General features: G+C 57.9%; 1 protein-coding gene across 4 annotated transcripts in view; it reads left to right on the top strand.

Moving 5' to 3' along the window:
* The window catches only part of RBFOX3 (RNA binding fox-1 homolog 3), a 403,727-nt gene that overhangs the window by 74,889 nt on the left and 301,274 nt on the right, over positions 1-27,564 (top strand). For 3 of the 4 annotated variants that reach the window (XM_027567998.2, XM_027567999.2, XM_027567995.2), the window contains exon 2: positions 25,141-25,287. The gene's annotated coding sequence lies outside the window, so the exon portion shown is untranslated. Of the gene's footprint in view, positions 1-1,418; positions 1,579-25,140; positions 25,288-27,564 lie in introns of those variants that run through there. The other variant, XM_027567996.2, reaches the window with a different exon arrangement.

Below are 27,564 nucleotides of genomic sequence, written 5' to 3'. Positions count from 1 at the left end.
TAGTCCTTACTGTGGACCCATAGAGACAGAAAAGTGCCTCCATTTACAGGTGGGGAAACTGAGGTCAAGGGAGACGGGGGATCTGGTCAAAGTCCCTCTGGAAGGGTCAGCACCAAGCCCTGAGCCCACATTTTCTGGATCCAGTGCCGCCTGATCAAGAAACCAACCGTGCCTGGAAACCTCTGCGTAGCCATGAACACTGCTTGGCAACACTCCACTCACCCAGATCCCTGGGCATCCAGCTGGGGCCGCGGTGCCGATGGAGGCATGGTGGGTGCCCAGCCCTGCTCAGGGGCTTACAGTGGTGACTGGGGGCAGCAGCAGGGCCCAGAAAGGGACTGGTCATTCCGATAACAGGTCACTGTGTCTGTGTTTCAACGTCTGTTGTCCTAGACCAAGATACAAGCTAATGAGGAGCAGAAACATGTCTCACTTGTACCCCCAGTGACGGGCACACAGGAAAAGCTGAAGAAATGCCATAGACCAGACACCAGGAGAAGGTGTCGGTCCTGCTGCCTATGACTTGGTGGCTTAAACCTGAATGTGAAGGATGCTGGGCAGGCCCCATGCTTGCAGGGGCATTGGGTGAAGGAGTGTAGAGGGGAGGCCACGGGGGAAAAGGCAGGCTTAGGTGCGCTGAGAAACCTTCCCTCAGTTCCCAACAAGGACGACCACGTCCCCTCCCTCATGAACAATTCCTCTTAAATACCCACTGCAGGGGGACTGTCCTCCGTGCGTGGCTGTTTCCCTCTCTGTGTCATTCCCACTGGGTGTGCACAGGGAGATGGCTCACGGAGAAACCTCTCGGGCTGCACTCGGGGAGGCAGGACAGATGCTACCCTGGGAAGGTGAGGGTGAGAGGCATGCCCCTGTGCCCAAGAGTGGGGCTTTGGGGGTACCAGGGAAGGTGGGGGCTGGGGAAGGGCGAGGACTTGGGGGAGGGGTGGCGTGGCTGGTGGGCCTGCTTCTCCTCAGTCCAATGCCTCTTCCTTCTCACTTTGTCTCTTAAACCCTGTGGGGATGGCAGGATTCCTGGCAATGGAAATAGTTCATTTTTCTTCATTTGTTGTGTTGAATGTCGGTCGTGTCCAGGGAATGCTGGCTGGCCAGAGCTCGCTCACTCTGTTGTCCCAGGAAATGTTCTTGGCTGTGGGCACACAGGACCTTGGGCTCATGGCTGGTCCAGGGTGGGAGACCTCGGCTTTGGTCCTGGAGTGGGCGCCTCTGTGAAACCCGGGTTTCTGGAAGGAGCCCCTGCAGTGTGTGCGGCTGGGTGACGACTTTCCGGTCTGTGAGGCGGGGCAATTCTAGAACCTACCTGGTGGGCCAGTGCGAGGCCGGAGTGCGAGTGGTCATCTGCGTGGTTGCTGAGTGTGCTGCGTGTGGGCTGCTCTGGGGTCTCCCGGGTGCGAGTCTCCATGTCTGCCTCTCATGGCTTGTGCCCTTGTGAAGGCTGGGGTGAGCTGGCCTCCAGGCTCCCGGATGTGGGGCCTCAGGGTGGTGAGTGGATCCCAGCGTGTTGGCCGCGTCCTGACAGCCTCTGAGGGCTTCCTCGGCCTGGTTCGAGTTGGAGGTGGGGTAAGTGTGTCCTCTGTAGGTCTAGAAACTCCAGGGAGTGGAGGGCCCCTCCCCACTGCTCTTCAGGAAGGACCAAAATACCAAAAATACCAGGGGAGGACGCTGATTGGTCTGGCTGAGGTCCCAGGCCCACCACCTGTGGACCAATCACGGTGCCATAAGGATTGGAGGGCCGTTTGGTCAGGACAGAAGAAGCAGGGGTGACCTGGTTACCAGGTGAAGACAGGCAGTCGCAGTAGACCAGCCCCAGGGGACCCCTGGAGCATGCACCAGCAAAGACACAGAAGAAAGCCCCATGGGAAGAACAGCGGTGGACGCTGGCCCCCGGGAAGCTTGCCAAGTGGTGGCTGTGTGTGTCGTGTGCTTTCTACGAGGTGGGAGCGCCTCTCCTTCCGGTGGGCAGCGGAGGGCACTGCAGCTCAGCGAAATCCCATGGCTCGTGTGGCCTGTCTGAGGTCACACAACTGGTGTGCAGTTAGTTGCTCTGGGCTGTGAACCTAAGGCCCCACCCCTTGGCCACCCTGTTTGTGGGGTTTCACTGTGATGATGGGGGTGTGTCCGGTGGTCACACGCATCCAGGTGTGTGCTCCCTGGATGCGGCAGCGGCGCCCACAGCCAGGCACACACTCCGCAGCAGGTAGATCCCCGCTGGGGTCATGTCCTCTCTCGTGCCTTCCCTGCCCCCACCCCCATCCCACGTGGGCAGAGCCGGGGACTCCCGGGGGGCCTCCCTGGGCAGGCCTGGCCCCCAGAGCCCTGGTGCAGTTTCTGTCCCATGACTAGCTTCCTCTGCAAGGCCAGGAGCCTCTCTGGCAGGACGTTGTCCCCAAATTGTCCTTATGTCCCAGCACCTAACACAGGGTAGCTTGATACCTGAATGGGTCACATGTCACACTTTGTGTCAGCCCTCGACACACACACACACACACACACACACACACACACACACACACACGTGCTATTTTATTCGTGTGGGCCTGGGGACATCTCTGTGCCTGCAGACACTCCCTTCCCCTTGCATCCTCAGGAAAGGGTTCATCCCCAGCCCCGGGCTCCTTCGCTCCCTCTGCCACCTGAGCAGGTGTTCTCTGTTCGACCTCGCACTCTCGGGTGGATGGCGACAGTCCTGGTGGGAGCCTTTGCCTATTAGCAGGGGTGCAGGTGTTTCCCAGGGTAGGGGGAGGTGAGAGGCAGCCACGATTGCACGTGGTTGGGGCTCCTCGTACACGCGCCCCATCTAAACTTGGCTTTCGTTTGCCTCTCCCTCTCCTTGAGGTGCCGCTGCCCAGGGGCCGGGGCCGGCCTGGGGGAGGTAGGGGGAGGCCTGCCCCTCCCCTGGGGCTCGCAGGCGCTCTGCCTGAAGTCCTGGCCTCGCTCCCCTCCCCTGCGCCTGGCCAGCCCAGTAACTGCCAAGAGGAAAAAGCTCGGTGACGGATGCCAGGGAAACGTCCCCACTCTTGTCCCCTCCATTAATCACGGGCTCCTGGGGCGCCGGGCCCCTGTTTAAGACGCACTGGTGGTTCGAGGTGAGCACAGGCACACCCCACCTCCGCTGCTGATCTCCGCTGAGCCAGGCTCCCGGCCTGCTAATCACTTGCTGTAATTACAGCCCCAACTTTGCGCGGGGAATGCTAATTGATGCTTTGACGGAGGGGCTGTGCACACACGGTGTCTTTCTCCTGTGGCCCCCAAATGCCAAGGTCGTGGGATTTGGCGGGGCTGATGGCGCACAGGAATGAGCATGGAGGGCGGGGTGGCAGGCCGCCAGCAGTGTCCATGTGCCTTACCCCTGCCATGTGTGTGTGCGTGCATGCCAGACCAGGGTGGGTGGGTGGGCACGAGGTGGGCCACAGTCGAGAGTGAGGGCCGGGGCTTGGCATGCTGGGGCTCTTGGGTTCGGAGCTGAGCCCTCCGGGAGCCGGTGGGGAGGACCTCCTGGCTGTCTATGGGATGGCCGTGGTCATCCTGCCCATGGGACGGGCTCGGTGGCTTTCCCGTGTACCTCTGTCCACACCAGGCAATTCTGCTGCTCCATGCATGGCTGGAGACTTGGCTGGCTGGTGGCAGGGCTGACTTCTGGCTGTCCCGTGCTGTGCGAGGCCACTCTAGCCACCACTTGGGGACAGCAGGTAATTTTATGGATGCTCCTTCTGTGGATTTCTGCCATCAGGTTTGTTTTTCTCCCACTATAAAAGGAGTAGATGCCTGGTAGAACATATCTGGCCACACCTCCTGATTTCAGGCTTTCATGCCGCACGGTAGGATGGGGAGGATTTTGCTGATCATCTGTTGCAGTGCTCATCCTGACAGTGGAGCAATTGAGGCTCAGAGAGGGACGGAGAGGCCAGCCGGGGGGGGGGTGTCCTTGGGTCAGTGGAAGTCCTGGGACCTGGGGTCATGCTTCTGCCTGGGACCCTACCCACACTGCCTGGGCTGCCTCCCCCCTCAGCCCTGACCTTGGATTCTGGCTGAGTGGTCCTGCAGGGCCCGGAGTGATGAACTTGGTGACGGGGCCAGTCCCTGGGCTCCTGCCGGCTGTGTGGCCTCTTGGTGATGAGATGCCCATCCTGCCCGGGGCACCCTGTGCTATAAAGGAAGCTAGAAGGTACTTGGGGCAGGGAGCCAGGGTTGCAGTGAACGGAAACATCCTCATAATCTGCGTGTGGCCCTTCAGGGTCCACAGGGGCCTGGGGCTAGGCAGGGGGGTAGCAGGAAGGGCTAGGAGGGCCCTCCTCATCCCTGTCCCCAGCTCACCTCCGCGGGTGCCGTGTCCTGTGTGGGCTACCTGCACTGAAACCAGAGGGGCCTGGCCCTGTCCTCCCCTACACCACTGTATCGACATTCTCTGTCCTTGTTATGTGTCCGGCTTTTGCAGGACCCTTTGCCCCTCTCCCCAGAGGTGACCTCCGCAGCTTTGTTGTGTGGTGGTCGAGCCTCACTCGAGAATCAGCCAGGTGCTTTTAAAACCACTGCCTGCTTCCCAGGATTCTGGATAGGTTGGTCTGGGGAGGGCCCAGGCAAGGGTGGCTTTCAGAGCAGCCCGGGTGTTCCAGGGACCGCGGGGCTGAGGAGGTGCGCTCAGAGGCTGCTGCTGAAGGTTGAGATCTGGGATGCTCAGGGACAGTTGAGGACTCCAGCCTGTTGCTTTCAGGGCGGGGATTGGTGAAAGACACGGCCACTGCACGTCGCCTCCTGCTGCCATGGCCCTGTCACTGTAGGCCTCCTGGAGGACGGGCCAGGCCGGGGCAGGGGTGCCTGCCTCCACGCCAGCATTGTCATTAAAACCCTGGTCAGCTTCGCCAGAGCCAGAGCAGTGCTGGGAGGCCTGAGGAGGGGGTTTACTGCAGAGAGGAGCAGGGAACAGAGGGAAGGAGGAAGCTGAGGAGAATAACAAAAAGGGACCAGCTGGAGGGCTGGAAGGGCAGAGCCACCCTCCCAACCAGAGACAGAGCCACCCTCCCTCCCAACCAGAGACAGAGCCACCCTCCCTCCCAACCAGAGACAGAGCCACCCTCCCAACCAGAGATGGAGACACCCTCCCAACCAGAGACAGAGCCACCCTCCCAACCAGACAGAGCCACCCTCCCAACCAGAGACGGAGCCACCCTCCCAACCAGAGACAGAGCCACCCTCCCAACCAGAGACAGAGCCACCTTCCCAACCAGAGACAGAGCCACCCTCCCAACCAGACAGAGCCACCCTCCCAACCAGAGACGGAGCCACCCTCCCAACCAGGGACGGAGACACCCTCCCAACCAGACAGAGCCACCCTCCCAACCAGAGACAGAGCCACCCTCCCAACCAGAGACAGAGCCACCCTCCCAACCAGACAGAGCCACCCTCCCAACCAGAGACGGAGACACCCTCCCAACCAGGGACGGAGACACCCTCCCAACCAGACAGAGCCACCCTCCCAACCAGAGACAGAGCCACCCCTCCCTCCCAACCAGAGACAGAGCCACCCCTCCCTCCCAACCAGAGACAGCCACTCTCCCAACCAGAGACGGAGACACTCTCCCAACCAGACAGAGTCACCCTCCCAACCAGAGACAGAGCCACCCCTCCCAACCAAGGGCGGGAACCAGCCCCCTCCCAACCAGAGACAGAGCTACCCTCCCTCCCAACCAGAGACAGCCACTCTCCCAACCAGAGACGGAGACACTCTCCCAACCAGACAGAGTCACCCTCCCAACCAGAGACAGAGCCACCCTCCCAACCAGAGACAGAGCCACCCCTCCCAACCAAGGGCGGGAACCAGCCCCCTCCCAACCAGAGACAGAGCTGCCCCTCCTAACCAGAGACAGAGCCACCCCTCCCAACCAGAGACAGAGTTACCCTCCCAACCAGAGACAGAGCCAGCCCCCTCCCAACCAGAGGCAGAGCCACCCTCCCAACCAGAGACAGAGCCACCCCTCCCAACCAAGGGCGGGAATCAGCCCCTTCCCAACCAGAGACAGAGCTGCCCCTTCTAACCAGAGACGGAGCCACCTCTCCCAATCAGAGACTGAGCCAACCACTCCCATCCCTAAGGACCAAAGGGGAGGCAGGTAGAGGGGGTCTAGGGCCCATGCTGGGCAGCTCAGGATGCCCCTAAGCCCCAAACAGTAGCCCCAAGTTGGAAACTTCCAGCAAGAGAAACTTCCAGTGGTACTGACACAGTGGGGATGTTCCCCGTCTGTCCCAGCCTGGTAATCACCTCACCAAGGGTCCCTTTCACCCTAAATCCATTTTGACTACAGGGATGGAACGTACATCTGAGGCTGGCTAGTAGGACTGTCCCCCCTCCCACTCCCAGTGGAGGCTGAAGATGGGCTGATGGCAACTTTCCCACCATCCTGTGGAGCCTGATGTGCCAGGTTGGGGCTGCCGGGCCAGAGCCCCATCGTGGTGGCCCCAAGGAATGGCCAAAGGTCAAGGTCCACCAGCATCAGAAGTATGGAACCCAAGCCACTCAGGCCTGTGGTGTGGAGAGGGGACCCCGAGATGAGCCTGGGATAGCTGCCACTTTCCATCTGCAACCCCAGGGCATGGCAGGCAGTGTGGGCCAGTGTCAGAGCTCTGACGGGGGGCTGGAAAGGTCCAAAGTCAGTCCCCCCACTCCGGCTTGTGTTCTTTGGGGCGGCACCTTGAGAAAGGGGGCCTGTTTGGAGTAGGAGAGTAATGGGTAGATCTGACGGGGCTAGCTGGTCTGAAATAAGAAATGAGGTTGTGGAAGCAACAACGTCTGGCTCTGAACGAGAAGGGACATAAAGCAGGCTGGACAGAGAGGTCATCTCCAGGGGCCACAGGTTGCTCCCTAGTCACTCACCAGCCCCTCGGTGGGCTTGGCTATTGAAGCCTGGGCTCCACCATGGCCCCCCACTCTTGCCAGCCAGGAGCTCAGGGCCAGGCTCCTCTGCTCCCCCCTGCCCCAGTGCCCAGCAGACAGAAACCACCCAGGGAGGGTAAGGTGGCTTCTTTAATTTCTTAGGCAGCTGCTTGCCAGCCAGTGACAGCCCAGAATGCCAGTCAGGCTCAGCCTTCACTGCAGGTCTCCTGTGAGGATGTGGCCAGTGGAAAAGTCTAGAGGCTTCAGACCCTGACCATCCCAGGCCCTGGGGAAGGGGTCAGCCCCCCCAGCTGGGCAGCATCAGCAATAGTCATCTTGGGGAATGGTCATCGTGCTTCACTACCCTCCCCTTCTGGTCCATCTCTCCGCCATGACCCGATGCTCTCATTCTGCCAAGATTCACCGAGCTGGCAGATGGGACCCCTGTCCCTGCCCCCAGCTGCCCGACCTGTGACAAATAGGACGGGGTGAGGGGCAGGGTCCAGCTCAATGCCTCCATCCTCAGCGTGGCCTTTCTCTTGCTATCCAGGGCTCAGATTCTTAGTTACTGGCTGCAGTGCTCTGTGGGCACTGCTGGGACATGAGGCTGACTGGCCCCCAGCTTGGAAAGTTTGATAACACTTGGAGCCCAAGGATGGGCCAGGATGTGGAGGTCACCCAAGCCAGCTTCCTGCTCAGTGGGCACCTGCTTCCCAGCTCCCCACGACAGATGGCCACGCAGCGGCTCCTAGCATGTTCCCATGATTCATGATTGAGTGGCCACGGGAGCCAAGTGACAACGGAGAGTCCTCTGCCTTCTCCACATCTTGAGAAGGGTCCTACAGTCCAGCCAGGCAGGAAGCTGGCACCGTGGGTCCCTCCCACTGCATGGACCCCGCTCCCGCTGTCCCCTCCGGTTCCTGCTCTGCTCTGGTGAAGCACAGCCTCCATGCGGAGACACTCGGGGTCGCTCCTTCGGCCACACAGCTGCTTCGGTCTGCAGGGACTCTGTCTATTCCCTTGTTCCTCGCCTCAGTTTCTTTCTTCCTCAAACACCTGGTTTCTCCTGGTTATCTCCATGCATAGCCTGGGAATGTTAGACCATCTGCCAGATGCATTTATGAGTGTGGGGAGGATCAGAGTGGGGGATGGGGAGCTCCGGCTCTCAGGAGCCCTGTGACCTGGCGGCCAGGTTTGGGCTGGTGTGCATGGAGACAGTAAGGGCCAGGGGACATGCGGGGTGTGGACAGGGTCTTCTGTAGACCCTCAGCTGCAGTGACGATGACCAGGCTGATGGCTGATGATGACACAGAGCACTTGGGTAGTGCCCGAGTGTCCCCCCTGATTGTCCCTCTGGGACATCTTTGGGATGGCCCTCACCATGTAGAACAGAGCCTCTCTGTCTGGTTTTAGATACCTGGGCTGTGGCTGCTTCACCTTGCTGGGGCTGGGCCTGTTCTGTTGGCACCTCCCAGAAACTCTCTCCTGTGGCACATGGCCTGCCTTGTCATCAGGGACCGAGTGTATCTGATCCAACGCATGGAATCAGATATACCCGGTTCCCACACATATATGCATGCCGACATGTTGTGGGTGTGCATCTGTGGCTGGCTGGGTAGCAGGGCCCCCAGAGATAGCCAGGCCCTAGTTCCTAGAGCCTGCGAGCGTGAGTCTCCATGGCAGGGACACATGGTGCCCATGTGGCTAAGGGAAGGATCTGGAAGTGGGGAGCACATCCTTGCTCCTCAGGCGGGCCTGAGATACAGTCATGAGTGTCCTGAGAGGGGGTACGGGAGGACGTGATGCGGACAGACCAGGGGGCCACGCGGTGGCGGGGGCAGGGCCTGGAGGACTGTGGCTGAGCCCAGGAGCACCGGGGCCGCCAGGAGCAGGAGGAAGCAAGCAGTGGACTCTTCCCTGGAGCCTCTGGTGGGCACGAGCGTGGCCCCACCACACCTTGATTTCAGGCCCCGTGAAGCTGCCTTCGGACTCCCGGCCCCCCTCCCTCTGAGCCACCAGTCTGTGCTCGCGTGTGGTGGCAGCTCGCACGGCGTCCTAGCGGAGTGCGCCACGCCAGCTGCAGGAATCCTCTCTGGTGGTTGCTCACCGACTATAAATGAGTCTGTTACGGATGGTTTCCTCGTTTCCCCCCTGCGTGTTTTGAACGGGGCCATGCCATGCTATAAAAGCTCAAGTGACCTGGCCATTACCTGTGTAGGCAGCCCCTGGTGGGGTGGCCTCAGGTGAGGTCCAGGGCTGGGGAGCCTCCCGCAGGCCCCAGTCCTAGGAGCTCTGTCGGGGGGGCGGCGCGGGGGCACTCGGGAGCTCCAGGCGAGGGGCCTGACCAACCGCACACCTCTCTTCTTTCCTCAGCTGAAACCAGGAAGGTGGGTAGGCAGTGGGAGGTCAGGAGAGCAAAGGGGCCTGCTGGATCCCACCCCTGGAGGGAGGGATTTGTGTCCCCGTCCCTCTCTAAGAGCCCCCTGCTGAGCCCTGTACCCCTGCTGGGTCCCAGAAGGCGAGCACCTTCCTTCCAAGGTTTCCCATTCTGGTGGCTGGCTGTGAAGGAGTTTGTGAGAGCAGGCAGAGGACGTCCTTCCTCCTGGTCGGCTACCACGACCCGGCATCCCTGCTCCCTCTCCCCTGATCTTCCTGGTGGATCCCTGCAAACCCAGTGGGTCCCACACCTTCTCGGTCATGGGGCTGCAGGATGTGGAGGAAACTCCGAGTGGCACCGTCCGACGGGGCCGCCACAGCCAGTCCAGGCTTCTGGTGGAGATGGGGAGAGTTTGGGCTGAGATGCACTGCATGCACATGGGACCCCAAAGACGGAGTGTACGCGACCAAGAATGTAAAATCTCTCATCGATCCCAGTTATACGGGTTACATATTGAAATGATCATATTTGAATAATTGTGTTAAATCTTAGTAAGGATCATAAAAATCACTTCCGCTTGTTCATTTTACATTTTAAAAAAATACGGCAATTAGGAAATGTAAAATTATATGTGAGGCTCATATGCTCTTTCCACTGGACCACACAGCTCAGAGTTTGGCAGGCGTTCCCACTGGCCGGTGCCAGCTCGCAGGCAAAGGGGAACTGGTCTGTATGCTCTTTCTTGGGAGGGACTTTCAAAGGAATCTGTCTGAAATGCCAGGAGAGGTTGGCCAGGGTGGTGACAGCAGTGTCTCCTCTCTCGTAGGCCTGCCTGGACCCAAGTGGACAGGGAGTCGGGGAGACTGGCCTCTCTTCTCAGCCTGTGTTCTGTGCATTGGAGCAGAAGTCCATGCTTTTCAGGCACGAGCCAGTCGTGGTGGAGGCAGGAACAGAATCATATTTTTTTCCAGTTCAGAGGCAAGATTGAGCTCTTCCAGTAGCAGAGACCCCCCCCCCCCACTGCCGCCCCAGTGCCCAAACAGGTGCTGACATGGGCAGTGGAAGCGTGAGATAAAATATGCATAATATATGACTTTCTTAATGGGGTCACAGGTGAATCATTATAACAGCACCTTGCATTTTTATAATAGTCGAACATTATTGTGGTAAGATCCACATAACCTAAAATTTACTTCCTTAACTGTGTTTAAGTGCATGGTTCAGTGGCACCCAGTGTTTCACACGGTTGTGTCACCATCACCATCTACCTCTGGAACATCTTCGTCTTCCCCAAGCAAAGCTCCATCCCCCTGAAACACCAGCTTCCCATCACCCACCGTGCCCCAACGTACCCACCGTCCACCTTTCTGTCTGTGAATAGTTGAGTCCTCTAAGCGCCTCGTGTGTGTGCAATCCTACAGTATCTGTCCTTTGTGTCCGCTGATTTCACTGAGTGTCACGTCCTCAGGATCCATCCTGTGTTGCAGCAGGCGTCAGAATATAGTTTGATGTTTTCAGAGCCCCTTCATGGGGCTAATCTCGCGCTCTTCTAACCACGTCCTCTGGACAGGCTTATTCGCCCCACTTTGCTGATGGAGGGCACTGAGGCTTATCCTCCAAGCTCACTGGGACACAGCTAGGGAATGGGGCCCTGACTGGTTCTTCAACCTTCCCTGGGCTCTGCCCAGTTCACCCTGGCTGGGTGACACCGGCACCATCCACAGCTTTGCCAACACGACCCAACCACTGTTTTGATAATGACAGGTCAGTAGAAAATAAAATCAGTTGTGGGAGAAGATATTCTCATTTTAAGTATCTCCCCCTGTTTCCCTCGCCCCCTCCCTTGAGATGAGGCAGAGCAATTTCTAAGCACGACTGCAAGGGACGACAGGTCAGTTTATAAATACTGTATAACCTGAGATCATGGGACCAATTTGAAGCCTGTTGACAGAGAGGCTTTGAAGGATGGGTTCCAGGCGGGGTGTGTGCGTGCACACGGAATACTAATCAATAATGTATAAGGAGAAGGGCATGTTATGCAAATTCAAGGTATAGGCATTGTGTCTGTCACAGTTAAATGCTGGGAAGCCACCGAGGGAGGGGCTGAGCTGTGGGGGATCTGCAGCCCCTCAGCATCTACCACTCCAGACTCATGGCTGTCCATGATGACCAGAAGCCCGCGGCATGGCAGAGGACTCAGGAACAAGAGTAGCCTTTCCCCAGGGGCTCCGGTTTCCGGGAGCTGTTGGACATCTCTGTTCTTTGGCAGCTGTGAGGGTTCTGCACGCAGGAAGAACCACCCGAATCCTTCAGATGCCTAGTCTCTGTGGCCAGAGGCTTCTAGAGTCAGCACTCGGAAGAGTCCAGGACCTTCCACCGGCTGGGGGGAGGTGTGGCGGTGGCCCGAGCCCGCCCATGTAACTGGTTAATCTGTCTGTGGACCAGCGGATATTGCTTAACCAACCTCATTACTCTTGTGCATTTAGCAGCTCGGAGGAAGATAATACCTTTCAGGTTTGACCCAATTTTAGTTTTTGTTGTCATAACTGTGGCAAATCCACCTTTGAGCCCCTCAGCAGCAGGCCCGAAGGGGAAGTGATTTACGGCAGGCGTGCACGTGGAGTCCTTAATGCATGGGCAGCAGAGAGCCGTGGCGCCCTCTGCCAGTCTTGATCTCCGCTTAGCAACATTTTCCATGACAAATCCTCATCCTTCCCACCATCTGAGAGCCCATGCCCTGGAGATCCTGAAAACTGCATTACGTTGATTTAAAAAGTAGATGGATAGACAGGGACCAACAGAGAGGCAGATCCCTAGCCCTGGCATCTGCACTGCTGGGCCCCGGACAGCCTTGCTGCACTTCCCTTGATGGGAATGATGGTCATCCTCCTCCTGCGCTGTGAGCTGTGATGTCACTTCCTGTTTCCAGTGAGGAAGCAGGGGCTGTGGGCAGGGAATTGAGGCTTCCTGTGGTCTGCCTGCAGAAGTCTCCCCTTTCCTGACTCGTAGGGGAAACATAGCTAGAAGTCACATGATGCCTCTTGGTACAGAGACAGGAGAAGGGAGTTGGGGAAACTGAAGGGGGAAACGGTGTATCAGTCAGCTATTGCTGCATAACAAATCACTCCAAAATCAGTTGCTTGCAACACCAGTCATTTCTTTTTATTTTTCACAAGCCCACAGGTCAGTCAGGGGTCAGCAGATGGACTCAGTGGCTGTGCTCCAGGCTGGGTTGAATGGGGCAGCCTTGCTGCTCCATGTGCCTTTCACCCTGTCCTGGGATCAGGAGCCCAACCATGGCAATGGTAGAGGCATAAGAGAATGAGTAGATAAATCACATGACTGAGCCCACATTGATACAGGGTGAAAAAGAGACTTTGCCTCTTTAGTAGGAAAGCCTGCAGTGACGTACATGGCAAAGGGACTTGAGTCTCATTACTGTATATGCCACAGTTGTTGAGGAGGACTATCTGAATCTGATGATGATGATGGAGATGTTGGCAGTCTTCATATCTTTAGTGCTGACTCTGGACCAGTCACTCAGCTAAGCGTTCTGTGTATGTGATCTTATGTGTTTTTTATAGTAACCTGATAAAAAAGTTGTTGTTACCCACTTCATAGGTGGGCAAATTGAGGTTGGGAAAGGTTAAGTAACTTGCTCAGAGATAGTGACAGGGCAGCCAGGATTTCCATCCAGGTTTATCTGACTTCCAAGCCCAGACTCAAAGACCCCCCACCTCTCAGTCTTTGTAGTGCTGTCCTTCAGCCCCTGCTCCTGTTCTGGGCCTTCTCCTCCCCTCACTGGGTTTACTTTGTGGATGATGGATGGATGGATGGATGGATGGATGGATGGATGAGTGGGTAGGCGGATGGGTGGATGGCTGAATGGTTGAATGAGGTATGGGTAGGTGGATGAATGGATGGTAGATGGATGGATGAGTAGGTAGGTGGATGGGTGGATGGCTGAATGGTTGAATGGGTTATGAGTGGGTGGGTGGGTAGATGGGTGAATGAATGGATGGATGGATGGATCAATGGACAGATGGAGGAACAGACAGATAGATGGCAGATGGACAGGTGGGTGGGTAGATGAATAAAGTCAATGTCTCCAGTGACTGTGGCTGATATGTACTCCTAGTTTCACTATGCCATGCTGCTCCTGGGGAGGTCTCCCTTTCATCATGGAGCTCTACCTGAGCCAAAACTCATCTGCTGGGTAGTAAGAGTGCCAAAGGACCTCAGAAGGAAAATCAGGTCCCAGGAAGGCAGGTCTCATGGCCAGGGTCACTCAGGGAGGTCAGACTGGAGGCCACAGCAGGGTACGAGTCGGCCTTGGCTTGCATAGAAAGGCCTCCTCTTTGCCAGCCTTGGTCTGTGTTCCACTCTCTGAAGACAGGGCAGGAGGTGGGCAGAAGAGCCTCTCGCCAAGGAAGCAGATCAGGAGAGAGGAAGCCGGTGGTGATGGCCCTTGCTTCCCCATCCCGCTCTCTCCCTCTGCTCTCATCTGTTCCTCAGCATCAGCAGCTGTCCCCCGTGGGTCCTCTGAGCCCTCCTGCACACTGGCTTCACCATCTGCTGCTCCCGGGGAGCCCGTCTGAGACCAGGGCCTGCTCGCTGCCGGAGGGGGAGGGCAGGCCTCTGCAGTTCTGGAGCAGCCTCTCTTGACCCGGGGCGGCCTTGGGCAGACTCCGGGTGTTTGCTTGGTGACTGATGTGGTAGCCCATGGTGCCCCACCTGTGCTGTTCAAGACCCCGTGTGCCGCGTGTTCCTTCCCGCCTGACCCTACGCGGGCGAGGCCCGCTGTAGACTCTAGTCCCTGCCCCATGAGTGCAAGGCGGCCAGCACGGGGACACGTTCCTCTATCATCATGCTTCCTCCCTTTCTCTCCTCATTGCAAGAGAGCTGACAAGTGAAGGTCCAGACTGAGGCTTTGGGTGGTGCGCTGATGGTTGCTGCCTTCCTCCCACCGCCGGGGGGAGCCCCTGGGGCAGGTGTCTCAGCCTGCGCGTGGGACACATGCAGTATCATTACCCTGATTATTGCTTCTTCCCAGACGTATTGATCGGGCTTCTGTCGCTGACTCAGGCCAACTGAAAGGCTGTGCAGCCTGTCAGAGCCTTAGGGACTGAGAGAGTGGCTTTGACTCAAGATGTATCGTCAGTCCAGAAGGTGACTTCTTTTTTTAATTGAAAAATGGGGAGTCATTTACATATTGTGAAATGTGTGGGTCTCGGTACAGTCGAAGGAGTTTTGACAGCTGTATACACTGAATAACCATCACCGGAAGGTTCCTTGATCTGGCAGGGGGTGCTAAAGTCCCTGAGCCAGATGACGTGGCGCAGGCAGGTGGACAGAGGCTGAAGCTCCAGCCTTACCGGGACTCTCATGGTGGCCTCGACCAGTGCAGGCCCATGAGAACCCAGCTCTGTTGAGCCAACAGACTGGTCGGGAGGGGGCAGCTGAGGGACAGCCAGCCGGGAGAGGGGTCCAAGGAGAAAGGGCTGGCAAGGTCATCAGCTCACTCCCCTGCCTCCACGCAGGACACACTCAAGTCACCCAGGAGGATGTCCTGTCGTAGGGCACAGGCACCGTCCTCGAGAGTGCCCAGCCCCGAGCGGGGCAGATCGGCCTCGAGCGTTGGTTCACGTGACAGTGCTGTTAAACACCCGAGATCACATGTGGGAAGCTCAGAGGTGGGCATCCCTGGGCTCCAGGTTGCCAAGGAAAGGGACATGTGACATCTTGTCCTGGGCAGGGGTTTAATGCCATGTCCTGCCAAGAAATCCTTCTGTGTTCTGTTTCTGTTGCACTCTTCTTGTTTGCCTCCTATGCTCAGGGCAGGTGGGGACAGCCGAGGACCGGTGCCCGCACTAGCACCAGGGCAGACTTCCCCTGCTGGCTAGAGTTCTCCCGGAGCGGGCCCTCGGGAACTTCTCTGGAAATGACTGTTCCGTGCAGATGCTGTTACGGAAACTGGCAGAAGGTACTGTCAAAGCAAGTTCCTGATGCAGGTTATTCTCCTGCGCTCGGGCTGGAGCCGTGCATGCCGCGCCCAGGGAGGGAGGGGTGGCCCTTCGAAGGGGACCTTTAACAAACCAGCCCGGTGGCCGGGGGTGCCCTGGGCGGCTCAGTCAGTGAAGCACTGGACTCTTGGTTTCGACTCGGGTCATGATCTCAGGGTCGTGGGATCTAACCCCGTGTTGGGCTCACTGCTGGGCATGGAGTCTGCTTAGGACTCTCTCTCCCTCTGCCTCTGCTCCTCCTCCCTGCGCGCTCTCTCTTAAACAAACAAACAAACTTGAAAAAAATAAAACCCTGCCCAGAAACACAGTTGGGCTGTGGGCAATCCCCTAGACCTGAGTATGCAGCCAGATGGAGGCCTGGGGGCCAGTTCTGAGCCCCCAGGTCCGAAAGGGGCATGTTCCTGCAACACAGAGCCCAGGAATGAGTCTCTGCCAGGCCCCTCGGCTGTCCAGACTCAGAGGCGACAAGACCCGGTCTGAAGCCCCAGCACCCCTCCCCGCATCAGCCCCATGGGCCCCCAGGCCCCGTGTTCTCGGGGAGGGCATCCTGGAGTCTCTATCATGCCCTCCCCATTTCTGTCCACTACCTAAAAGTTAGAATCCTATTAAGGTCGCGGTTCCCTACATTTGTGACATAAAGACAGTCTTGGAGAAAACTTAGGCTGTTCAGCATCAAAATCCTATTACCAAACGCCGTGTTTCCGTGCACAGACACCTGGCGGCTAGGAGATAAGTGGGAACGTGCTCCTGATTGCGGCCGCTGCGCTATCTGCCCAGCCCAGGCTGTGCGGGAGCCCAGCCCCTCCCCCCCCCGCGCCCCCCCCTTTGCTACCCTCCACCCCCCAGTGTCTGGGTAGCTTCACAAAGTCTCCCGGTGCCAGTGGAGAAAGCCACCTAGAAAGTCTGTGTCCTCGACCCCCACCGAGACCCTGGGGTGACTTCCTCTCCCTGGCCCTGCCTAGGAGGGTGTCTGTGAACTGGGGTCCCTGGCGGGCAAGGGTACCACAGAGGGCAGAAGAAGGGGGATAGGGTGTGGGGAGGAGGGGCTGAGACACTATCCTGGGCTGGGGGCTGTGCTAAGGCCCAGGGAAGCAAGCATGGGGATTAACTGTGGGGACCGTGCTGCCCCCCAAGCTCTATGGTCAGACAGCCAGGCTGAGAGGTGGGGCTCACAGAGCCAGCCCCGGGCTCCCTCCCTGCATTCTCCTGTCCCCCTGGTGAAGATCACTGACCTCCAGCTCTGTGATCCCTGGTGGGTTCCAGACCCTGCCCTAGGGCTGTCTTTGTGAGCATCCATTGGCCACCCACACTCCCCTGCAGACAGGATGGGGCTGACTCTCCATTTGGCCTTGCGGGGCCTTCAGGCCTGAGCCACCTTCTCTCCTGCCACCTGCCCTCAGCTGGCCAGGCCCTGGGGCTGAGCCCCCTCCTGCAGCCTGCCGCTCTACAGCTACTTCCTTCTGAAAGCTGGTCATAGCCCAGCCCACTCCCAGCCTTCCTATGCCCACAGTACTCTGTGCCGCAGACAACAGAGTGTATTGTAATTATCTGTTTAAATCATGGCAATGCACACCCATGCTCCTGCCCAGGCCTGGGTATGTCGCAGGTGAGAAGCAAAAGGGGGCTTGTCACCAGCTGTATGGGGGAGTGGTCCTGCTCATGGGTGAGCCCATGGCCTCTCAGGTAGGGGCACAAGGTGAGGGGACAGTCAGCCTTCAGCTTAGCCCCATTTATTTGCCCACTTCCCCACTGGACTCTGAACTACGGAAGGCCACGTGGGATGCACTCCCCACCCTTTAGGAGGGTGGGAAGAGGCCGTCTGGGTCCCCCTCAGGGTCTTCTCTCTTTCCTCACCTCCCCCTGTCCCACTGTGCTTTCCTTCACAGCCACGGGGCCCTGACCCCCAGAGAGGTGTGGGGCATGGAGGGGGACGTGGAAAGGGGTAGTTTGTCTACCAGGTCACCTGGGCCGGCAGGTGAGACTCAGGGTTTTGCTCTTTCCATTCATTTATTCATCCATCCAACGAACGTTTGAGAAGCTCGTCTATGTCGGGCGCTGGGTTTACAGTGGTGAACAAAACAGATATTCTCCAGCCCTCAAAGACCATGGATGAGTAAAGAAACAAATTAAAATATAATTATGATTTGCAACAAGCACCACAAAGGAGAACAGGGACCCAAGAGATGAGATGGGACGGGGTCTCACAGGAAGCAGAAAGTGAGATGGTCCCCGTTGGGGGGCAGGGGACCACTGGATCCCGTAGGGATCTGAAGCACCTGACGCCCTCTTGCTGGACGTAATAGAGATTGGGGTTTGTGTGGTGTCTCGCAGCCTTGGCTTCCTTCTCTGTGCGTCTCCCTATTCCCTGCACAGGCTTCTCTCCCACCCCTGCTGCCTCCCAGGGATCCTGGGTGTGCTCCTCATCACCTGTCCCTCATGCCCACTCCATCTTCTCCCCGGGTGTTCCTCTCTGTGCCCTTGGCTAAAGCCACCATTTACATCTCTCCTTGCTGTAATCCCCGTATTAGGTATCTGTTGGTCTCATGGTTACACCAAACCTTAGCAGCTTCAAACAATAGTCACTTCTTAGCCCACGCTTTCTGGGGCTTGGGAGTCTGGGAGTCCAAGCAGCTGAGGTGTCTAGCTCAGGGGCCTTCATGGGGTTGCAGTCAGCATGCTGGCTGTCAGGGGGGGCCCTAGTTCCTCCCATGTGGATCTCTCCCTATGGCCGCTTGAGTGTGTTTCCATGACGTGGTGGCCAGCTCCCGCAAGCGTGAGAGTGGGCGACATCGTTGATGACCTGATCTCAGAACTGAGATGCCCAGCCCTGGCACAAGGCAGGAGGGGACTGCAGCAGGAGACAGGAGGTGAGGGTCCTGGCGGCCATCCTAGAGGCGGGCACCACAGTCCCCAAAGCAGACAAGACCGTCTCCCAAGCCCTAGATCCTGGCAGCCAACCACCTGCCAAATACCCTCTCCCCCATATGTCCCAAGGGCTCTTCAGACACAACGTCCTAAGTCTGAACCCAACCCCACAAGCCTTGGGAAGCCTTATTGTGTAGCAGTTAGCATGTACCAAGGTGTCAGGAATACCATCGGGAGTGCACGTAAGCCTATAACAAATGCCATCACCCACCCGGTGCAAGCCCCCCGAGTCCTGCCCATCATCCCATCCAGTCTCCATCCACCTGGTGGGAGTCTCAGTTTCTCATGTGACAGCCAGCAGCTGCCTCCAGATTGAGATTCCTGCCTTAGTTTTTACCCCCTTCTGGCCTGGCCTCACAGGCACCAGAGCCAACTTCCTAAGACACAAATCTGCATAGTTTCTTGCTGAGAATTCTTCAGGTGGCTGTTGGCGCGGTGTTCAAGGTGCTCCAGGATCTGGTGCCTGACTTACGTGTCCAGTCCCAGGCCTTGAAGTCGCCTCTCTGCCCCTGTAGCGTGGTTCCATACCTGCCGGCCCAGCCGCTCCGCTGCTGGGTTGTTAGGACTCCCTCCACGGTGGGCCTCCCCCTCCGGGAAGTGAGAGCACCCTCTCAGGATGAGCGAGGTGCCTCTCTCTCTGCTACGGGCCCCACACACTGACACTGCGTCTGTGCATTCAGCCACTCACACGTGTCTGCTGAGCCCCTGTCCTGTGCCACGCACTGTTCTAGATGCACCCAGCACAACTGAGGTCTGCCCTGTGGCACTTGACGTCTCATGTGAGGCTTTATCCCTCCTCTGCTGGGTTTCTGGTTTGCTTATCATCCCGTCCTCTGTACTGCAAGCCCCTTGGGGACAGGCCTGTGTGGTGTTCTCATCTGTGTCCCCAGTCTCTAGCGTAGGAGGGACTGGATGGATGCTCAGCGCTGGAATGATGCTTTTGGGAAAGGCCAGCCTGTGGGAACCAGCTGCCCTAAAGTTCCCCGAGGGCCTGAAGCAGGGCTCTCGGTCTGGCTCATTGATTCCTAGACTCAGGAACCCAGGCTGACTCGGTGAGGGAAGCATGGAAGATGCACAGGAGAGGCTGGGAATGCTTTGAATTGTGCCCTGGGCAACTCCTCACCAATAGGTTGTACGCAACACAGCCACAGCTGGGCTGGAGTTCTCTCACATTTGGGGAGCACTTCTGCTTTGGGGCCTGGAGTCCCCCCTGGGGCCCCCACTTCAAGCCTGGCTGTCACTGGGGTCACACAGCCCCCAGCCTTTCCGCCAGAAACTGCTTTCCCCGACCTTGGGGAAAACTGCTTCCCAAATTACACCCCTCCATTTCCTAAGTGTTAAACACAGCGCAGAGGACACATAAACTGCATGAGGGCCTTCTCATTCCCGTTGGATGCGTTGAATAATGTAACATTCCAACAATACCTAAAGGTACACTGTATTATTAAAACTCACTGGTGTTAAAAAAGGAAGAAGAAGCCACAGCTCAGCTACAGTAGAATTGTCACCGACTCCCACTAGATGCCAGGATAATAAAACCCAAATTATTATTATTATTATTATTTTTGTCAGAGACGGGATTCATGAGGCATGAGGGGAGTCAGGAACAAAGCTGGTTTCTGGTTTAAAAAATGGAAGGAGGAGACTCGTGTTCAGGATATTATGTATTCCCTATCATCTTTACTCTCGTGATGGAGCGCCCCGTGTTATTCTTCCCCTGGCTCAAGAGGTGGCCGGTTTTGCCTTTTTAGCGCGTCTTGTGTCACGCCCTGGGTTTGGTCATTGGCTTGTGTTGGGGGGAAGCAGAGACCGCGAGAGGCATCAGGGAGGGGAGGAAGTGGACGGGCCAGCGCCATCACCCCAAACGGTGCCGGAGGTGGGGGGCGGGTGACAGAAGCCGGGGGAAGAGGCACGAGCGGCGGGGAGGGGAGCGCTTCAGAAGGAAATGAAGACAGGAAGCGATGCGAGTGCGGGGTCCCTGGTGGGTGAGGGCTCCGTGTCCCACTGGACCGTGTGGTCGGTAGGACAAGCAACTCCGCTTGGTCTGGATGTGTCGGTGGTTTTTAAAAAACGAATCCCAATCCTTGCCATTACGTTGAATTGGCCAGGTTTCACCACAGTACAAGTGACAGGTAGCTTTGCCTGAGTTTAAGGTGTGCGACATAATGACTCATGGTGGGTACACGCTGTGAAGAGGCCACCACAGTGAGGTGGGGTGACATCTGTCCCCTCACATGTTCACACGCGTTTTCCCAGGATGACGAATTTTGAGATCTACTCCCTTGGCAACTTTCCCATTCACAACACAGCGTCGTTCAGCGCAGTCCCCGGTCGCTCACTCACCTCCTGACAGCTGCACCCCATTCCCTGCCCCTGCCCCGCCTCTGGGAGCCCCTGGCTTGCTTTCTGTTCCTCTGGATTTCCTTGACTTCCTGCCAGGCAGAGCTGGTGGAGGAAAAGGTTCCTCCCGGCAATGAAATGAACCAGCGGAGATGTGGTTTGGGGAGAAAGGCCCCATTCTGAGATGGGCGAGCTGAGCCCCCTGGGGTTTGCAGATGCCACTTCCTGAGTCCCTCTGGGACATCGAATGGGAATGTAGACAGATGAAGGATGGCTCCGAGTTCAAGTCCTGAGCTTACAGGGCTGCACCTGCCCAGACGGGGCCCGTGTGCCTGCCGCAGGCCCAGGGAGGGGGAGCACCATGAGGGGCGCCGGTGGGGTGTCTCTGCTTCTGTGTTGTTGCCTCAGCTCGAATCCTATATGTAAAGCCACTTCCTCAGATGACCCCAGTTAGAAAGGACTATTGCCGTCCCCAGTCTGCCCTTGTGTCCCCAAGTCCAGGGCTGCCTTTCTCTTTGGAGATGTGGAAAACCAGCCAGAATGGATGCCTTGTGCTGGGGCCCTCTCTGCCCGGGAAGTTGTGAGTGTGGATCTCTGGGGGGCTCCGCTGTTCACGTGCGGAATGTGACCTCACCCCCACCTCTGGGCACCGGAGACCCTACCACCCACAGCCCCAAATGAATGGCAGTGACGTCTGCTTGCTGGTTTTCAGGTTGGCGAGGTAACGTTCCTCACCTGTGAGCGGCTCACCTAGACGCGCCTTCTCCTTCCTTTCCTTGTTTATTTAACGGGTGCTGGCGGAGCACCTGCTGAGCACAGTGCTGAGAGAGACCAACCGGGGGCTGCCCTCGGACTAAGGTTCGTCCTATTTTGATGATGATGATGATGATGATGGTGGTGGTGGTGGTGGTGGTGATTTGGCTGGGTTCTCCCCCTCCCTCGGTCCCTTCTACCCTTCTCTCCCCCTCCCAGCCTTGTAGTGGGCCGAGGACAGGGGTCCTCAGAGAGAAATGGAGGGGCCGGCTGCCCCGTCCCTCTCAGGGCTGGAGTTTGAGGGTGGCCAGAGGATCTCCCATCCATGCAGGTCTGTTCTAGCAGGAGCCTCTGCTGGGGCTGGTGCCTATTTGTGTGTTGGCTTATTTTTTGCAGAAGATACTTTTTAGAAGTCCCAGTGTTTATTTTTCTATCTTCTCTCCCTAATGGCAAGAATCGCAACAGGAGGCCTTTTGGGGCCAGGGCACCAAAGCCAGCCCCAGCCGTCTGCCCCCTTGGGAGCAGAGCTGGGAGCTGGGCTGGCTCTGTAGCCACCATGGGCCCCGGAGACTTTAATTGGTGGCTGAGATAGGGGGAGGGGTGGGAATGCCCTGGAGAGACCTTCCCTGAGACCGAACCCTCCCAGCCTGCTCCCTGTCCTTGCCCTTGGTAGGACCACGCCTGGTACCTTCCAGTGCCAGGCCCTTCCCCAGGATCACGTCCTTCTGGGGCCCCCACCTCCTGTGTCCAGCCTTCCTGGGAAACTTCAGCCTCTGTCCACCCCCAAATTATTTTGAGGGCTCCCCCATCTAAAGTGAGGGGGTTGGATTCTGAAGAAGCAGGTCGAGGGGGTAGGGAAGAGTCCTGGCCGCCAGTGAACCCATGTTCCCACTGGCCCCGGGGTTCTGCAGTGTGGGGGGAGGCCCGCCCCCCCACAGCAGGAGGCACAAAGGATATGGACATTGACGGTCAGCAGTTGGAGGTTCCCTGCTTACCTCTGGCCCCGGGCTATGCACCGGCAGAGGCTGGAACCACAGGCACCTGCCACTGTGCTTGGTGCTCGGTGGGACATGGTGAGCGTGGTTCCCAGGAGGGGGACAATGCAGCTCCCTCTCCTGTTGGACCTGAGCTGAAGGCAGACACTTAACCTACGGAGCCACATGGATGCCCCTTTTCTTTTCCCTTTTCCTGGAGCCAGCCTTGGGGCCTGGAGAGACTTCATGGCTCCTTACTTGCTTGGCCTTTTGCCTCTTATCTTTGTCTGTTCTGTGAAGATGGAGGTGGGGCCAGCCCCTTCCACTGGCAGCCAGTGAGTCCTGTGTCCCTGAAAACCCCAGGGCAGAGGCCCCTGGTTCTGCACCATGGGTGGTGGATGGTGTTTCGTCCTGCAGAGTAGGGGAGACAGCGCAGTTTCAGTCAGGGACAGGCTGTGAAATGATCTCTCATTTAAGGACACAAAGGGCAACCGGCCGTTGGTGAGGCTGGCTCTCGCCCTGGGTCCCCGAGGCCTGGCCAGGGCAGGGCTGCTTGCCCCGGCGGGGGTTGGGGGGGGAGCTCAGGGCTGCCGGTCCAGCCCCAGTGACCCCACGGCCCATATTCCCTCATCTAAGTGAGCACTGCCGGCCGTGTACCACCCAGCAAAATGAAATAAGCTCTCCTTTCTAGGCTGCGCGGCTCCCGAGGGGGGTGTGCAGAGTCGGGGCACTGGGCACACAGCTCAGCATGCGAGTGGCGGGGGGCCGGCGGGGGGGACGTGAAGGCATCACGCTGGAGAAGGTGGCCCGGATTTCAGGAAGAGAGAGGAGTTTGGGGGCTCCCTGGATTCTTGTACGGCCCCTCTCCCCTCACTGTCTTTGCTCCCTGTCCCTTGTCATCTGTCCTTCTTGGGTTTAGGTCCCCGTGGCGCTGTCCGCCTGTCCACCCTGCTCCTGTTCCTGTGGGTCTGGCGCAGAATGAGTTCAGCCCTTGCCTTCTGTGCTGGCTGCTGAGGGTCAGGCGCTTGGTTCTAAGAGAAGCCTGCCTACCTGCCTTGTCTGCCCACCAGCTTGGTCACCACCTGGAGCCGCCTCTTCCGGGGCTCCCCTTCCTCCTGCTGGGCCCTTCCCCTAGCCACCTCTCCCACTGCCTAACTTAGCACCAACCCAGGAGAACAGATCACAGACTTGCTTTTCCCATTGATAAGTGGCCTCCTGGAGCTTAGGGCCTTTTTCCATTCTCTCTGATGCCCAGCTCCTGCGCTGTGCGTGGATGGCATTGGATGGTCACTGGAAAGGCGGGCGGGATCCAGGCGTTTCTCCGCAGTTGGCGGCGCTCTGTGGGGTTGGCCCTGCCATGTGGGATGTGGGTGGTTCTCCTTTAAGGAACTGGATTTTAGGAAAAGAAACAAACTGGTAGTCTTTTCTTTCCTTTTTTTAAAGCTCCGTTGTGGGATTTCTGGGGACGTGCTAGCAGGAGCCAGTCCATGGAGGTGGGCTGGGGGAACCAGTCCCCGGCCAGTGTGACTCAGGACCCTGCCCCAGAGCCAGTCTCTGGGGGCTGACCAGAGAGGAGGTCCTGAATGGAGTCTGTGTCCCGTCTGCCTGATGGCACGCGTATGGGGTGGGGGTGAATGAAGCAAAGAAAGGACTTCCAAGGCCCAGGTACCCCCCTACCTCCAAATAGCAACTAACCAGCCCCCTTGTGTTCCCTGGGAACCCTGACTCCGGGGTGTGATAGAGGATGCTCTTCTATAGAAGCCTAATGTGTGCATAGGGAAAGGGGTCGTTCATGCCTTCGTGCCTTTAGTCCTTCACTCGACAAACACCGAGTGAGCTTCAACTGTGTGCCAGGCACGGTCTAGGCCCTGGGGATCAGTATGGAGGAAAAGAGACCCAAGTGCTTGCCCTCAGGGCGCTTGCGTTCCAGGGGCGATGCATCTGTGTGGTAGCAGATGGGAATGGTCCTGGGGGAGGTTCACGGGGCAGAGGAGGCGGGACTGCCGAGGGGGGCGGCCGCCGCGTTTGATAGGGCGTTCTGCTCGGGGTTGGCCAACGGAAAGGTGCCATATATCAGAGTCCCCAGGGAGGGAGGGGCAAGACATGCAGTGATGTAGGGAAGAGGGTCCCGAGCAACGCAGGTACAAAGGCATGGTGCAGGGGGAGGCATGTGTGTGTTGGGGGGGGCAGCCTGGAGGCCCGGGGACTGCAGGTGGTGGGGGGCACTGTCTAGGGTCCCATGGGCAGAGGAAGATTTACCAGGAGGCTATGAACCCCACAGACTGAGCAAGACCCTGCAGCTTATTTTTGCCTTCATCATCCTAGGCAGCCCCCCCAAATCATGTAAGCGTCAGCGTCCCCAAACCTGGTTTCACCTGGCGTGCTGGCCACTGTAGCAACTCTGGGCATTTTCTCCCGGTGACACAGGACAGTGTTGGAGGGATATGTCTGGAGAGTGACATCACCCAAAGAATCTTTTAAAAAGAGCGGGACCAAGGAGTTTCGGCAATGGTAGCAGTGGGGGGTCCTGGACTCTGCACTGGGTGTGGCCGGAAGTGTGTGGGGGGAGGGGGGCGTGACCAGACCGGGTGGGGCCAGCACCGGGGAGGGGGTCAAAGAACAGTTGGGGTGTTCATCATGGTGGGAGGGCTGACTGCACAGCAGGGGACGGCCCACCTGCCGTTGGGGGATAGGGTCCTAATGCTTTGTTTCCCCCACAAGTTCCTCTCCGTCCCCTGGGGTGTGATCCCTGGTGGCCACCCCCCCTCTTCTCTAGGATACTCACCCCTGTGTTTTTTTTATATCAAAAAGAGGGTATTTGCTTCAAAGGCATTTACATTTTTTTCTTTTCTTTTCCTTCAGGTTGAGAATCCGTCTCTGAGAACCTGAAGCTTTTCCTGCTGATTCTCACTATTTTCCCAGCAAACTTCCACCCAAGAAAGTTCCAGAAAGAACACCCGTGGGAGGCCTCCCTGCTACAGCGAAGCAGACCTCACCCACCACTACCAGGTAAGGCTGCCGCCGGACAGAACAGTCCTGGGAGTCTGGGCTTGCGACGGAAGAACATTTTATTGGCACAAGGGAACGGCAAGGTGGGGACGTTCTGCTCGCTCTGGTGTGAGGCTCGCCATGTTTTGGGGGGGCTCGGGGTGGGATGGGGAGCATTGGCAGATCCCTGGGAATGTGCTGGCTTGAATTTGTAAGGAGTACCTGCCGTCCGTGACTTGAATTCCATCAGCCTGGCTGCGGAGTTATTATCCCAGGAAGGAAGGCGGACGGGGTGTGATGAACCCTGTCTGGCGTCAGTGCGAGATGCTGCAGAGGCTGAGGCCGGGTCTGACCTTCCCCTGCCCAGATTTCCCTGCAGCCCCTTGAGCAGCGCTCATGCCTCCACTGGGCTCCAGAGGGGGTCACCTGATGGCTCCATTCCACTTAAGTTGTGGCAGAAACCACCCAAGGTTAGCGGGTTAGTGGCAGACCCCTGCAGGCTTGGGGCCTGTCCCCCATCAGGCCGCCCCACTTCAGATGCCAGCCACTTGTACTTCTGATGTACCAGCTACAAATTCCCATGACCTTCAGTTTTGATAATTTGCTAGAATGACTCTCAGAACTTAAGAGCCATACTGATGGCTATGTTTTTATAATAAAGGACACACGTAGCATGAGGTCTGCCCTCCCTCTGTAGGGTTAGAACAGGTCACCCTTCCAGCATATCCATGTGTTTGCCCGTCACCAAGCTCCCTGAGCTTTGGGTGTCCAGAGTTTTCCTGGAGTCCTATTACGTCATCGGCCACAAGACCGGACCCTGTCTCCTACCCTCTCTGTCCCCTGAGGGAGAAGGGAAATCTCAGCTCGCCAATCGCTGCCTCTCTCGAAGGACCCCAAGCCCGAGCACCCAGTTAGCGGGAAGTCAGGTGTGGGAATAACAGATGACACTCCCATCCCTCGGGAATTCCAGAGGCCAGGGACAAAACCAGACAGGGTCTGGATCACATCACCAGGAAGCTCAGTGCAGCCCCACTCCCTGCCGAGACACTGCCCAAAACTGGAGGGGCAGGCTCATCCGAGGCAGGGCAGGAACGACTCGAACCCCTCACCCTGCCATCCGCCTGTGTGCTAACGCACATGATGCCAACAAGAATTCTGGGCAAGGAGCCGAGCACACAGGCTGGTCTCTCTAGTACCCTTTAAAAGAGTGCACAGAATCAGATTCTGTACCGGGTATTGGGGCATCTGTGGTCATGTGCTGCTCATTTCTGCCTCAGGGTGTTTGGGGCCCTGTCCTTCAGTGGGTTGATGTGCACTGCCTGGTCTGCATGCTGTCATTCAGCCATCCTCGAGCACCTTGACGTGCTGACCCGGTGGTGCAGGCCCGAGACCGGGAGACAAAGCCAAGCCCTTGCTATTTACGTTCCAGTGGGACGAACCCACATGTAGAGTAACGTCAGGGAGTGCTGAGGCTCCCCCAGGACAGTCCCGGGCAGGCCCCGGAGGCCGCTGCTCTGGGCAGAGGCTGATGGGAGCGAGGGTGGGAACCAGCTGACGAGGCCTGGGGAGAGTGGTTCTGGCAGAGGGTCTGGTGAGTGCAAAGGCCCTGAGGCATGTTGGAGAAGTAGCAAAAAGGGCTGGGCTGGCAGGGTCGAGTGGGGGAGCAGGGGAGAAGGTGTAGGGTGTAAGTCAGAAGCTTCTGGGCCAGGAATAAGGATTCGGAATTTTGTCTTAAAGATGGTAGGAGCCATGGAAGGGCTCGGAGCAAGGGGTGGAATCAGCAGATTTGAGTTGTATGCGGATGACACTGCCTTCTGTGTGGGGATGGATGGGGGGGAAGTCGGAGCAGAAGGAGGGCGCCTCGAGGAGGCTGCTGCTTGTCCCAGGGAGGATGGCTGTGCCGTGGACCCAGGATGAGAATGGTGGGCCCAGGGACATGTTTGAGATGAGAATTCTAAACAACCACCCTTCTACGCTGAAATGACTCTGTCACCCCATTGCTAAACCTTTGGGGGCCCCTTAGCCCGCAGAGGAAGATCACACCCCCCGGCTGTACTGGGACAGAGGAGCCCAGTCATGCGCTGGTTCAGAAGGTCTCAATCCCACAGGACCTTCTGACTCCTTCAGCTCTGGGGTCCCCACGGTGTTACCATGAAACCACCTGCAGTGGGCACATGGCCTGGGGCTGACCTCAGCGTGGGCCAAGCCCCTGTGGGGTCATGCACTGTCCCCTAAATCTCAGGATCCTGGTTCTAAGCACGTGCACGCAGTGCCGCCCCCGAGGAAGGGCAGCAGAGC

This window comes from Zalophus californianus, chromosome 16 (assembly GCF_009762305.2).
Source record: "Zalophus californianus isolate mZalCal1 chromosome 16, mZalCal1.pri.v2, whole genome shotgun sequence".
NCBI classification, from domain to species: Eukaryota; Metazoa; Chordata; class Mammalia; order Carnivora; family Otariidae; genus Zalophus; species Zalophus californianus.
The sequence above is the reverse complement of the archived record's forward strand: the minus strand, read 5'-3'. Positions and strand labels throughout refer to the sequence as shown.